Source organism: Chamaea fasciata, unplaced genomic scaffold (genome assembly GCF_029207755.1).
Source record: "Chamaea fasciata isolate MVZ Bird 193981 ecotype frontalis unplaced genomic scaffold, bChaFas1.0.hap1 SCAF_15, whole genome shotgun sequence".
NCBI classification, from domain to species: domain Eukaryota; kingdom Metazoa; phylum Chordata; class Aves; order Passeriformes; family Sylviidae; genus Chamaea; species Chamaea fasciata.
The window spans coordinates 8587498-8602848 of record NW_027094100.1 but is presented as its reverse complement, the minus strand read 5'-3'; the positions used below and the strand labels follow the sequence as shown (position 1 = coordinate 8602848).

Genomic DNA, 15351 nt, shown 5'->3' with positions numbered 1-15351 from the left:
GCCTTTCCCATGGCAGAGCTGCTCTGGTCTTTCTCCAACAAGTCCACGTCCTTTTTATGTTGGTGGCTCCAGCTCTGGAGTGCTCCACACTTTTCTTTAGTGTGACATGGCAGGCAGAGCTGCCTGGGCTCTGTCAGATCTTACAGGGAAAAGGAGTTTTACCAGGGCAAGTTGTGTATCTGCCCCTCAGCTGGACTGGGACTCTCAGCTGACCAAAGGGTGCCACTGGGGATGGGGAAACACATCTCAAGTCATGTCCAGAAATGGAGGGAGCAGTCGCAGGGGGAGAATCTACCCAAGCAATGGTGTGTTGTGGCATTCTGCAGCATGTGGCAGTTTGGGGTCTGGGTGCAGGGATGTGCCTGTCTCTGGTGCAGGATGTGGGTGCTGCTGCGTGGCCAAGCTGGAGCTGAGCCGTGCTGTGCATCTCCCCCAACTCACAGAACTCACATCAGCCCCACATGGGTGTTTAGGTTGCTCTGCAGTTGCTTTATTGCTTTCACATGCTGCTTTCATTATACCTTACACCCTTATTTGTTTTGCTTTTTTTTTATTTTGGGGAAGGGAAAAAATAGAGGAACAAATCCAAAACTAAAATTAGTTGAGAGTCCAAGTTTGGTTTTCATTTGTTTGCAGATAGGATGAGTTTGAGCTGGGGGAGGTTTGAAGAGGAGGGGATGGCAAAGATGAGCTGTGGGGCTGAGGCACTGCTGCCTCTTCTCCCTCAATGTCAGCATAGTTCTTCTGCAGTGACACACTAAAGTAACGCCAAGGTCTTGATGTTTTATTAGTATCTTCCTCCACTGGCTCTTCTCTCTTGTGGTGTTTATGTGGTAGAGATGAGTTATGGCCAGGCCACCCTCATCAGCACTCACAAGTACCTTGGTGCTGGGGTTGCTGATCTTCTCCTGGGCTCCTGCTGCTCCATCATTGCTTCATGCTGGAGTGACTGGTGGGACAGGCTCCAAGAGAGTTAGAACAAGTCAGATGTGACCCAGCTGTCATCCCCCATTGCCATGCTGGTGTGTTTTGGTGGATATTTCTGCTCTTTAGCTTACGGCACGTCTGTCGTTGCTGTCCTGCTGGCACTCAGAACTCACACACTCTGCAGTCTCCTGGGACTGATGTGGGAATGCTGCTGGTCTTGGGTGAGACAGTGATGGTTTGGAGCATGCCAGAGTAGTCGCTGTGTGTTCCAGCTTGAGCTGCAGCCCTGTCTTTGATGGGATTCCCACTCCCAGGCACCTTTTCCTGCCAACATGCCACAAACCCTCATCCTGACTCAAAACCAATGCTCTTTTTTTTTTTTTTCTTTTTTTTTTTTTTTTTTTTTTTTTTTTTTTTTTTCTTTTTTCTTACAAAGGTTTTTCTGCAACTATAAAACTGGCTTTTCCCCAGAGCCTGGCTTCTGCATCTCTCCTACTGCTGGGCATGTTGGCCAGACTGATTGACATCTCCCCAACAGTGGGCTCAGGGCCAGGCACTCATTAACAAGTACTTCAATCTCTATTGAACAGTAAAAAATAAAGTTGTTTCCAACGCGTTCTGCCCCCCTACCAATTACCTGGAGTAAAAATGCATGGTACCTATTGCTGTTCTTTAATTCTGTCCTTCCCTCACCATTCCTCTCACAATCTCTGTGTGAGGATGGGCTCCATCCAGAATCCCAGAGCTGTTCTGGGCTGCACAGGGGAGGCACAGGGCACCCTGCCCATGTTTCCTGCTGGGGGGATATCTCTGCTTGAGAGTTTGTTGGGGCTTGGTCCTGTCATGGGCTAAGCAAACCTGCTGGTGGGTGCATTATGATAAATCTCCTTGATCACCCTAATCTTGCCTCAGTTCTGGTTTCTCTGTGCATGTCATGCCCTCCCACAAAGCCTTCTGGGTGATTTTAAAAGTAGTAAGAAACAGCTTTACTGTTTGTCCCCATGGGAGCTTATAAAGTGATCTCATACATCTTCCTGATGGGATGTTTCTCCTGGCTGCCAGCCTGAACTTTTATCTTTTCCATTTTCCTAGGGCTCAGGTAGCAGCATGCACTGGAACATGGCTGTCCTCTTTGTGCCTCTTGGTCATTTTATTACCAGTCCTTTTTAAGGTTTCATTTAGCAACCTCTTCATTTTATTTTTTTCTGCATGAAGATACTATGGTTGCGGGAGAACTGAAGAATACCTGTTGCCACACTGGTTTCTGGTGAGAGCACACCAAAATGAGAGAGCTTTCATCATTTGCAGCCTTGTTGCACTGCAACCTTTGTCTAATATATGGTTTTTATTCACGTTTTCCTTGTGGAATTACTGCTTCTCTGATTTTCTTCTCCCTTTGAAGAAGTTGCTGGGAGTGATGGTGCTGGTCCTACCTGGCAATAACCATAGCACAGGGCTGCAATGTGTTAACTTCCATCCTGTGACAAAACCTCATCCTGCTGCGCTTTTATGGTGTATCAATTCAAGCATCAGCTATGTTCGTATTTTCTTTTAAACTTTGATAAATCTCCTTGTATAAAATCTAATTTGAGATTTATAAGGAGAGATTTAAAACAGGAAGAACATCTGAGTGTACGCTGAACAAAAATCCTATTAATGATGTGTTATTGAATTTGACGTCAGTCAAGGGGATGTAAAACACATTATAATAGAAATGCGCTGAGAAGAAAATTGCTCACTAGTTTTTGGCTCTGGTGATTTAGTTCATCATTGCAATCATAACTTTATAATATTGGGTTTGTACATATCTTTATATATTTTTTTCTTTTTAAGTGCTGTAGAGCATCATATAGGATCCTTAGTGGTTACTTTTAACCCGTTCAGTAATGCTCCTAATAGAAATTTCAGGAGAACAGACTGTTATGTTTGTTGTTTGTTGTTTCTGATGATGTTTTTTGAAACATAGAACTTATGTCCAAGAGCTGCATGAGTGCCCTTTGGATGGAAACAGGCTCCACTGTGAGTTTACAAAAATTGATCGTGCCTGGGCAGAGAGAGGAGGGAGAAAACACACTACATATCTTCCTTCCTCCCACCCCCTTTTCCTCTTTGGCATCAAATAAAACAATGTCTCATATGGCAGAGTACACTGTTCCTGATGAGTTTACTGTCTCCATACCACCCAGGATGGGTCTGGTTCTTATTGTGTGTACTTGCACACACAGCGTGGAAAAACAGACTCCTTTGCTGAAAAACAAAGATGTCAAAGCTTAGTTAATTGGCAATTATTCACCTATTACCTCAGGATAGGAGCCTGTAGGTTGGATGTAATTTTCTTCAAGTTGGGTTTGTGCAGCTTGGGATGGAAAAAGAGACAGTGAACTACTTCCCCCTTCAGTGAAGGGAAATGGACTGGAGTTGAGAGCACTTGTGTTTGGTTTCTACCCCAAGCCCGGTGTGAACGAAGCTTGACAGATTGTTGTCTCTTTGTCTCCTATCTATAAAGTGCAGAAATTCTTTGGCAGCCTCAGGGTAACTACTGAAATGTGTGGTGTTAGTTCATGGCTGTGGTCTCACTGGTACAAAAGCAAGGGAAGAACCCTTGGATAAAATATCTTCATAGAAAGAAGTTGCTTCACCCTCAGCCCCGCTGGTTCTACACAAGTGGCAAAGCCAAGGCAGAGAAGTCAGGCATTTTACCTCTAGCAAGCTGGAAACTGTCGTTTGTTAGTGTTTCCTCCAGGCTCAGAAGCCCAACAATAACAGCTCTAGATTGATTGGGGTTCAGCCTGAAAGCACTGGCCAAGTTGTGACAGCACATTGCCTCCTCAAAGGCAAGGAAGATAGATGTGTGTGGAAAATGTCCCAGCTGTGGGATTGCTTGGCACAGTTCACCAGAAAACACCTAAAGTAAATTCTGTGTTTAAAAAAGAGTAATTTTTTTTTCTCTTGTGCACTTCTGGATGACAGTTTTGTGACTCTGGAGATGCAGAACAGGTCTGTGATGGACTGGACAGCTTGGTAGGTCTTTTATCTACCTTTCAATCCAAGATGCTGTAACACTCACTGAAGAGTCAAAGTGTGCTGTAAATAACTGGGATGAGGGAATCAGCAGGATCTGAGTATTTTTCCCTCTGAAAATACTTTAACTTCTACTTAGAGCAACTGATATAAGGATACAATCGTGTCTGTGCAAAATATTACAACAGTGTGATATTCAGGGAATTTGTTGTCCAGAAACTCTATCCCAGAAAATGCTAGAATTGTTTGAAGGTGCAAGTAGCACATCTGTATCCGAGATTCACTGTTGTACTTTGTGAGAACATGCAACACAGCAGGTATTTGTGGGATTTATAGGGATCATTTACAAAGGGCTTTAATAAGGGGTTTATTACTGGTTCTAGATTTGTGTTTGGCACCAGACTGTTGGGAGAGTCTCACCATGAGGTTTGGAACATTCGGATAAAACATTAAGCCCATGTTAAGTGGTTTTTCCAGCTGAATTAAAGATTGTTGTGGCATACTTTCAAAAGACAGGGAAGCACCTCTCTATCCTGTTTTCATGTTGGGAGGCTCCCCCAGCAGGCTGTGAGCTCCAAGGCTGGACAGGAGCCCTTGCAAAGTACATAATCACAGCTCTGTCTGCCCATGCTGTCAGGGAGAGCCGGTGCTGGCACCACTCACGTGCGAGGGGAAGCACAACTTTGCAGAACAAACCAGCTGAACAGCCCACACAGACCTTGTAGACGCCAATAGACTTCATCAGCCAACGCTTTCATGAGGATTAGGCCGGGTTGTTTTGTGTTAACACACAAGAACCATTGTATGTTATCGCCTGGCACAGCCGGGCCGGTGCACACGAACGCTGATGTGCAATGAAAGGCAGCTGCAGTGACTCCTCTGATGCCCGAGGATCTGATGACAAGTGTGCTCACTCAGAACCCTCCAGTAAAGTCCCTCGTGGGTTGTGGTATTCCCTCTGTGGGCAGTGCAGTTGGATGGGGCCACGGCTGGCAGATGGACTGGCCACAGCTGATGGGAAACCCTACAAGGGCTCCAGCGTGGAGTGAAGAAGACATGAGAGGCATGGGGAGAAACTGCCCATGTTTAAATAAACAGGGATTATGCTCAAGATATTTTTCTTTCATTTTGATTTATGGCAGCTGCACAGCTAAATCTACATAAATTAATCTTGCCTAATGCAAACAGAGTCGTTTATCCTGTGAGAGAAGGTGGTGCTGGGGGAGGGATGGGGTGTGACAGCACAAGGACTCCAGGCTAGGAATGTTTCTTGCTTTTCATGAACTTGGGGTGTTTGCTCCACTGTTGGGGATGGTGGTGTAAAATTGCTGTCCAAAGCATGGAAGCCCTGTCCCAGATCAGTACGTGCTGTCTTGGAAAGGAGGAGAGAGGAAAGGGCTTGATGTGAACACCATGCTCTGTGCTGCAGCCGCTTGTGTTGGGCGCACCCAAGGGTGTTACGGCTTTTTCTATCAGCCTGATCAGACCTTTTATGTGGGTTTTAACTCCAATTCTTGCCTAGATACAGGGATTTGTAGGCATGCGCCAAAAGGAAAAAGCTAAAAATTATTTTCCCCAATTGCAGATTAAACCAAAAATGTTTTGGTCGTAGCAGAATGAGAGCTTCAGCTGTACACCTCTGATACATCTCGTGTGCTGAGCTCCTTCCTCCTGGGCTGAGCAGAGTAAATCCAGACTGACATCTACAAGCAGGTCTCCCAGGGTTGTCCCTTCCCAGCCAGGTGTTTTCGGCGTAGCAGAAATGAGGAGCTGGAGTGTTGGGAAGCAGCTGTAGGAATTAGCTCTCTGAAGCAGTAAATCCATAGCCCTGCTACTTATGAGTACTGCAGGGAGGATTTTCACTCTGTTTTGAGCCACTGGCTTTGCTAGTAAGGGAAATAAAGCTTAGTAGCTCTCCTCAGCTGTGGTTTGAACTCTCAAATGAAAAAAATAGCTTATTTGATTTTTTTTTTTTTTAATACTGCTCTTAACATACCCTTTCCAAGAGCAAAAATCTGCCTCCTTTGAAAATGACACTGGGATATTGCATCTGCTGCACAAACACAGTAATAAATTCCATATTTAGGTCACAGCACAAACCCATGGGCTGTTGTGTTTTCTTCTTTCCCGTGTTTCAAATATCTGTGTGCTCCACCATGGTGTGTTTAGTCCCACTTAAAAGCTTTAATGGTGTCTCTGGGAGAAATGTGGAATGATTTTTCTTTGAAATGAGGTTTAAACCCAAACACACAAATTATTTAAGTGTTAAGTATTGAAGAGGAAGATAATACTACATGAAGAACGACCAAAGCTTGTGCTACAGGGGAAAGGGGAAGGTGTTACTGGTTAAAAAGAAAAGGGTGGAACTTTGATCTTTCCAAACAGTTCCTGATGGTGCAAATCATCAGGGCTACTGAGTTACACACACACATTCCCCAACCCCGAGTTCTGGGGAGTGTGATGGCCGATGTGTGCAGGCAGCTGAGCGGCACAGCCTGTGAAATGAGACCCCAGCTCTGAGAAGCATCTGGAGACTTGAAAAATCAGATGGCTGAAACCAAACCCCTGACAGTGTCGTACTGGGGCTGCAGGGGGCTGGGCAGCACTGCCTGTGCAGCCTCTTGGCTCACTGCTAAACACCAAAGCAGCCTCTGAAAGGAAAATACTCAAGGGATGCTCATATTGATTTTTAAAGTATTAGTCACTATGAGAAAGGGAGCAACTTCCACATTGAGATAAATGCTGTGCAGACGGGAAGTTCTGTGTTGACAGCAGATAAAATTATCTCTTCAGATTACTTTCTAACTGACTCTTTCAATCACTGCAGTGCTCTTTTAAACTGAGCAGTTACAAGCTCCAAATTATTGTTCCTTTATGGGATTCTTCACTCTAATGTGCCAGCTCCTTGGGCTTGGAAAGTTTTTCTTCTTCAAACTCAGCAGTAGAAGGCAATAAGGGTTTCTGAGAAAAAAAAGGACTGTGGTGGATCCCCTGATAATAAGGATTTGCTGCCAGTAACTTGCTGCTTCTGAACTCCTTTGGCTTGGGACAGAAGTTCATTTCTGGTCTGGCTGGGAAACCAGGCAGGTCATTCCCACACGAGTGCACTCTGCTACACTTTTCAGGCATGATGTCTGTCATTGAGATGACCAATGGGGGAATTTTCTATATTTCCTGTTACCAGCAAATAGAAAACCTCCCATTTCTTTGGAAGTGGATTTGGGGAGCACATGGCAGCATGGTGGGCTGGGGCAATGGCAGGGTCCCATGGCTGGGATGTGGAGCTGGGGGTTTGAAGAGCTGGGTTCATGTCTCAGTGTCTGATCAGGCACTGAGTGTAGCTTGTAATATATCTGTGAATGTTGTCTGAGGGTAAAAACCACAACAAATCACATAAATACTCCATTCTGAGAGCTGCACTTCCACAAGGGCATGTGAAGATCCTCATTAGTGTTACAAGTGGTAATTAGTGCTTAAATTCACCACTCACCTAGAGTCACAATTACCTACTAATGTTGCAAGTGACCTTTCCCTGCTTTTGAGCAGCCTGTGCCATAAAGCCTAAATCAGAGTATGCTAAAGCAAGCATCATTTACAATCTGTTCTTAATCCTAACCCAGGGCACAAGAACCTCTGCTGGAAATGGGTCTTCAAGTAATCGTGGCAATTTGGCAAAAGAGGGGAAAGCATGTTAAATCTCACATTGCACAACCTACCATTCTACTTACTGAATCATCTACTGCTTTAGTCACTTCTTGGAAGGGAAGCTGCTATTTTTCTTCACTTAGTGCTTAGCAGAAGTTCAAATACTACCAATATTATGGAAACATTTTTTTCCTATGTGGCTCCTGGTATTTTGTAAGCAGCACCAGTTTTCTCATGAGACTGCTCTTATTAGGGCTGTTACCTTGGATAATAATGGAGGTTTTGGGTTCCTTGGGTTGTAACTGGATGTTAGTTAATTATAGGATCAAATTCCTCCTTTATTCTTGTGTATAAACAATTGAACCTGTTAAACTTCATTGGTCCCAAAGTACATGGTTAGTACCTAGGTTAAGTACAATGTCTTGTGAAGAAAATTTGGTTTTATGATGTCATTTGAAACTTGCAAGAGACCAAAAGACTCTTCAAAACTAATAATTGAAAACCCAAAGGAAATCATAATTCTACAGTGATTTATTCCCATCAGGGCTCTGAGATTTTTCATGTCTGACCTGTGCACTCTATTTTTGTTTGACAGACAACAGGGTATCAACCACAATTGATACGTAAGTCTGGAATAGTGGTAAAAGGCTGATGGATTAGTGCTTCCCTTCCCCTTTGGATGCCTTAGAGACTGGAATATTGCAGCAAAAGCACCGAAAATAGTGTCTTGTAAGACAGTGTTGGGAGCTGGAAAGTCTTTCTGGGGATGAAAGGTCAAAAGCTGGTGTTCAGAGGCAGGGCATCAGGGTAAGTGTCATATAGACATCCTTAAGAAGCCTCCACAACTTCAAAGCCCAGACAACTGGGTGCTTGTGCCAGAGGGTCACTTCCTCTATGAATTGCTAAGAGGCACTAAGAAACCCTTTGGAGAAATTCATGGTACAGTGCCAGAAGTTTAATAGTCATAGGGTCATCTTTGTTGTTTGGTTTGGGTTTTCTGCTCCTTATAAAAATATTTTGGGAAGAGAAATACTGCTTTTCAGGACCTTGGTTTTACTTGAGTTTTTGCAGCCCCTGGTAATACCTTGCAAGTCTTTATTCTTTCATGCAAAGTTCGATTTATTTTATAATTGCATCTCATTGGAATGTTCTATTCCTGATTCGCGATTAAATCTTGTATTTGTTTCTTAGCTCAGTGCTTACCCTGGTGTCTGTGCATAGGTGTGTGTAGTTGGGAACAGCAGAGTGGCAGGAGGGAAGGAAGGGCAGAGAGTGGGGAATTTTCTCTATTGGCCTCTGCCATGGTCCAGGAGGGCAGCTGGGGAAGGGGCCCTGGAGGAGCCTTGGTACGTTGGATGTACCAATATCACAGGTGTTTATGGCAAAGACCAGGTTTTTCTCCACCTTTGCCTTGTGCCTTCTGTGTCAGGGGCAGTCCAGCCAGTGTCACTACAGAAGATATTCCCTGTTTCATTATAGTTCGAACAGAAGCAGCTATTTGAATTCCCAGCCCAGCAGTGAAGAGAACAGAACCAGTTCTTATTTCTCAATAAGTGGGAGTTGGGAGTAATAAAACCAGGCCTGTTGTTTAAGGGCTTGGCTTATCCCAACTGGCATTTATGACTGCAGACAACAGGATCGCTTGTTGAGAGAGCTTATTTTAGACTAACATTTTTGTGGGGATAAATTGTCTTTGTCCCTTCTGCCCCCACTTAGATGCTTGCTGATAATGTGATTTCAACAGCTGGGATGCCACAGCATGGCCTGTGAGCACAAGCAAGTGCCTGAGCTTATCTTGCACTGCTTTGAGCAGCTCTGTGGAAAGCACCCACGCTTGCTCTTCCCATGGTACCTGTAATTCTGGAGTGTGAAAAAGCAACTTGCAAATAAACTGTCACTGAGGAGAAAGGCCAGTGCCTCCCACCCCTTTTCTAACCTTGAAAGTTTGCTGTATTTGCCAGCTACTGGGTTTGTTTTATGAGCACTACGTAGATCTGATGGAATTCTTTATAGAAATCTCATGCTCATCTGCACTTGTGCAGCTTTCCAAGAGCTGTCATGTTGGCAGATTCTCTGAGAGTTGTTCAGATTTAAGCTAGACCAAGCTTGCAGGAGGATGTTATTTCCTACAAGAGCTGTGCAAGCAGATTTGAAATTTAAAAAATAAAAAGTTAAAGAAATCCACCTGTCCCTGCAAACAGGAGAAATATAAACCCCTTTGCCAGTGGCCTCCTTATTTGGAGTTTTGTACTTCCCTGCGGTCCAATTTGGACCAGAAAATGCTTTCTTTACAGGGCAAACATCTCCTGATGTGATTTTGGTGAAGTGTCTTGCAGCTCACCAGGATGCAGCTGCTAGAGCACATCAAAGAGCTACAGGGGGTTTCTGTGAGGGGAAGATTGGTTGTGTTCTCTTTTCCCCATTGCAGTGGGTTGGTGTGTCCTGTGTCACAGGGCCCATCAGCAGTGCTCCAGTGGGATCAGTTCTCCAGCCTTTTCCTTCAAAGGGTGGTGGGATGGCTGTAACCCTGATTACTGAGATGTTTGCTCTCTGTCCTCCAGCTGAGATTATCCAGATACTTTTTCAGCATTGCTCAGGTCTGTGTAAGAGCAGAAAACTAGTTCCCTGCATGGCCTGAAGCTGGTGGACTGCCATGCAGGCTGGGAGAGAATCTGCCCTACATTGCTTTCTTTAAACTGGAACTTAATTGAATTATGTGATATTCTGAACTTCTTTCTAAATTTAAGAGCTGCTCTAGAGTGCACAGTGTTTCAGTAGCTTCATGAGAGAGAAATCAACGTTTTGGCAAATAAGTCAAAACCTTTTGTGTGTGGTGTGGATTCTGTTCTATCTCAAATGGGCCATTTTAAGTCTGTTGGTGTGACAGAAATCATTTCAAGATTGATGGCAAATCTTGCCCCTGCAGGGAGTATCAGAAGCAGTTAGCATTTTACATACAGTGTAAACAAAAGGATGATCATTAGCCATAATTAGATTTTTATGGGTTTGTAAGATGACTCATGCCCCCTGGAACTTTTGCACAGAGAGCTAAAGACATGCCAAGCTTTAGAAAAGCGTGATTGCTCTTTGGCTCATAAAAACACCAAGCCTGGATGTACAGCTGTTGTGTGTCCCTAATAATAATAAGACAACTGTGTTGTAACTTTTACTCATCTCTTCTTCCAGCAAACTTTCCATGGGATTGAGTAAGAGCTGCAGGATATAGTTTGTGGACCCTGGCTGTTAACGTTAGATTGGAAAGCCAGAGGCAAAAATAGCTAAACTCTGATGTTTCCTCAATTTTGGGGGATGCCAAAGATAGCAGGCTTCTGAGAGGCCACCAAATCTCAGTCCAAGCTTTGAAGTGATGAAGAATATCAACTGCAACAGCAAGACTTGGCCTCTTGGAAGACCGAAACCATGTGGTGTGTTGTGGGTGAGGAGCAAGACATTCTGTAGGGCACTCTCACCAAAGGAGCTGTGGAGAAGTTCCCTCTGAAATTCAACAGGTGGTGATTCCTGAGTGTGCCTTGTGAGTCGGTGACACCTGCCTGTGAGGCTTTTACAGCTTCTCACACCTGTCTGTTGACACAGAGCATACTGGATTAGATAATTCTTCTGATCCACAGGTCTGTTGACGTGAGTTTCTACCTTAACTACCATTCACAAAAGATACCTTCTTGAAATGCATCTTGCCCTTGAGGTGGTCCCTGAGGCCACTGACTGCCACTGAGCCCTTCTGGCTCCTTGGGGATCAGAAGTTCAGTCTGGCACCTGAAGTTTCCCAGGCTGAATGTTCTGCAGGATTCAAGGACTGTACCAGTGTCCCTTCTTCCTGTGCAGCCTCCTGTCATCACTGTCCCTCTGCCATCACAGCTGTGCCTGGCTAAGGCACATTCCTGACCCTGGGACTGTGACTTCTGTGTGGGGCTGATGGCTTTGGCCACTGTTTTCCCTTGTATTGTATGTACCTTGCTCAGCTTCTCTGTCCAATGCATTAAATTGTGTATGTTAAGAGACAGGAAAAGTCTCTTAATGGTTGACTAAATTATTGCATATTTTCTCTGAAGAAACCCAGAAAAAGTATCAATATGGAACCACCATCCTTCAAAATTATTGCTCCCTCTGGTGTTTTTTTTAGCATACGGGGACTGTCTCCTCCACAGATATGGAATATTGAGATGGTTTAGATGAAGGTGTGCATGTCTTTGAAGGACTGAGCACATAGATGTGTGTAAATAGGGAAATAAGCAGACTGGTTTCACAGTGCTGATTTCCTCATTACAAGGTGCAGAGGCTGTAAAGCACAGAGCTCTGACAAAAGGCACAAACTGGACTAAGATGCTGAAGTACTGAGTTTATTCATGCTGAAATCATATAGATGCTGCTCACTTAAAATAAGGGATCTGGTTTACCCCTCTTTAAAAGCACATTCATAACACAGCAGCATGAAGCATATTTTAATTTCACCCTGTTGGTAATGCTGCCTGTAACTTTAAACTTGGCAAAGCACCTCCTAAGACGGCACAGGAAGAAAATGATCCTGCGTCATTTGGGGGGAATAAATTAACAAGAAAATCGACTAGCACTTGAACACTTCTAAAATGTGTTGTTCTGGAAACCCTGAAACAAAAACAGGAGCTTTGAGATGCACAGGGTCTGAATTTTGGGTTGTCCTCTTATCCCTCCTCACCCTCTTGCCCAGGGGCTGCCAGGCAATGCTAAAGGTTGGGAGCCAGATGCCTGAGAGGGGCTTGTGGCTGTTTGCAAGTTTGCTGCTGACTTCAGGAGTGGCTGCTGTGCTACCTCGATGGAGACTTCTTTTATTATTTTCTTAACATCTGTTGTGCATTTGTCTATGGCAAGAATTACAATCCCCGAAGGAATAGCTGGCTGATGTATAGATGATGCCAGATGAGGAAAAGCACCGTTTGGCACATTCCGAATTAAGCAGCTCTCTGTGTATGACACTGTCATTTGGGGATGATTTACACGGCCGCCTTTGCCATCAGGATGTCATCTGCCCTCTCTGCACTGTTGAGCTGTAAGGCTTGGATGCAGCCTGACTACTTAAACACACTGCTGTGATTGGAAACACACTGAGGGAATCACATGCATGTGCTTTCCTTTTGTTGCAAACTGTTTTATTTCAATGGAAAGCAGAAAGAGTGGAGTCATTTTCCCCCCCCCTCCCCCCAGTGTTGATGTCAGGATTTCAAGCCTGACTGCCTGGATGACGAGAGCCGTGGTATTTCCATAGGACAGAGCCCTTGTCAGGTTTCAATGTGTTCCCACTAACTTGGAGGGAGAAAACTTCTGGTTCCTTCCCATCTTGTCCAGATGTTTCCATGCATTAGCATGGGTATCATGCATTTTGTCCTTAGGAAATTTTGTTTTCCATCCTTTCATCTTCATTTTGCATGATGTAAAAATAAGCATGGACAGGTTGTGATCATTAGTCCAGATCCTGTGCTGGTGTAAATCAGCAGAGCTCTGACTTCTACAAGATGGCCAAGTCTATCTCCTCACTGTTTTATGGCTATGTGTGTTTTAGAGAGGGATTGTGGGTGGATGTGGTGGGGGCTGGACCAGCAGCTCCTCTTCCCTCCAGTGCTCAGCTGAGCAGCTCATGGAGATGTTACTCAGGTTCCATTAAAATGGGCTTTATCTGTTTTAGAAGCAACAAAATCCCTGATGCTTATTTAGTGTTGTGGAAACAACAAAAGGATATTCAAAAGTTCTTCCTCCTCTGTCCACAGCTTGGGGCAGAATTGAAGTCTGTATAGGGATACAGCTGCCCTCTGTAAGAGTTGACTTTACCACTGAACTCTGTCTGAGGACAGTTCCTTTACTTTCAGCTGTGTAGTTAGTGTGTTTAAAATTGTGTGTGTCCAGAAGACAAATATTTCATTCTGTACTTAACTCTAATGGTCTGTCCAAGACCATGAAGTTACTTAATCAGTAATCCTTGCCTACAAATGCTGTCTTTCAACACCAAAACCTTCCAACTCGAGGTAAATACAGTTCTGCAATTTTTTCCAGTAAAGTCTCATTCCCCCAGTATATGTCTGCCCTTGCTGGCTTAATGAAATGTTTACTGGACTGAAGCTTATGGCTCTGAGAGGGTGATGTTGGTGACTTTTCGCTTCTGTAGGATAAGAAAATACAGGCAGATGTAACCTGAACTTAAAGCCAGAGTTTTCTTTGTCTCTTAGGTAGTGTACCAATTTGAAGCTTAAATTAGGACAATTTAGAATTCTGTTGAAAACTTTCTATGTTTAGTCTGTGGAAGCTAAAATCACTATTTTGAAATGGATAAAGCAAAAATTACATTCTATTCTGCTCTTGGCACTGTATCAACATTTATGTAGCAATGTTAAAGTTTTAAACTGTGAAAGAAATAATCGCCTGCTCTAATCAGCATTTTCAGGGGAAGGCTTATTAAAGGACTGATACATTATCTTAAACTTTTGAGTACTGTTCCTTCCATTTACAAGAACTTGAACTTTCCATAGCTGCTTCGATAAACTTTTCAACAGGGTTCAAAAAACTAACAAACGATCCCATTACACCATACGTTAAAAATCTATTCATCTTATACTAATGAGTTAGTGGACATGCATAAAATAAAAATATCTGTTCCTTTTACTTTGTTTAAATCGCTACTGTCATGTACTTCAGCTCCAAACGATAACACGTGCTTAAAAAAACAAATACATTACTGTTTCATGTTATTTTAAAATGTCTCTGACTTTTTTCAAGTGATTTATATTGTGTTTGTGATTCAAGCATGAAAGTATGCTAAGAGGCCTGGGGAGAGAAAAGTTGCTTTAGAATCAGAGTGTTTTGCATACTCGTACCCCAAACCAGTGAAGTAATGAAGTATCATAAAGAAATTGGAACAGATTGCTGGTTTTACCTTTAACAAGCTTATTTAAAACACAATCTTTTATAAAATGACAAATTGGTTTAGTGATGAGACCTAGAACGTGGGATGCCTGAGTAATCCTTCTGTATTGCACCTCATTTGCTTCCCCTTGTGGTTTGTTTTCGAGACGTGCAGTTGTAATCTCTTGGAAAAATCAGCCGTGTGTTGTTGTAAGCACGTCTTGGCAATGCAGGCAAATCCTCTGCTTGACAGGCATGTCTGACATTAAACTGCAGGGCAGAAAGAGCACTGACCTTTAAGAAACTCTTCATGGGCACATGCACTGAACAGAAAGGGCTTTGGGTACAAAACCCCCTTTTGGCTTGATTTGTAAGGGAGAGAACAAGAAGCTCCCGTAGGGAGAACTCTGCGTAGTGGGAAATGCACTTTGGGTGTGTCTGTCGCGTAGAGCTCCTGTTCCACCCGGGCTGTGTGGGTTTGCTGTCAGCATCCTCCTGCTGCAGTAGCTGTGTGCTGATGTATTCTGGTTGCCTTCAATGGTCTGATGGGAGCAGGTTTGGAGCCCATTGAACAGCTGATGTCAGCTAACACTTAAATAAGATATCCAGCAAAATCCGTGGCTGAGCAGCCAGCCAGTTTCTGTGCTGAAACAGGAGCACATGTGAAGGGGAACTGCCATGGGACCAGGGGCTCGATACAGCTCACAGCTGGTGACTGTGCATTGTCAAGTTTGCCCCAAGAGATTCCCTGCAGGGAACTTGGTGATTTAGCTCCCTCTGTGTCATTCAGAGATGCTCTAGGATGGTGGAAACTGCACAGGGGTGATCGAACTCCTGAGAACACTTCCCAGTAAGCAATCACATTTGTTT

At 43.9% G+C, this 15351-nt stretch overlaps 1 protein-coding gene across 1 annotated transcript in view; it reads left to right on the top strand.

Moving 5' to 3' along the window:
- The window catches only part of COL23A1 (collagen type XXIII alpha 1 chain), a 176926-nt gene that overhangs the window by 78273 nt on the left and 83302 nt on the right, over positions 1 to 15351 (top strand). The window lies entirely within an intron of this gene.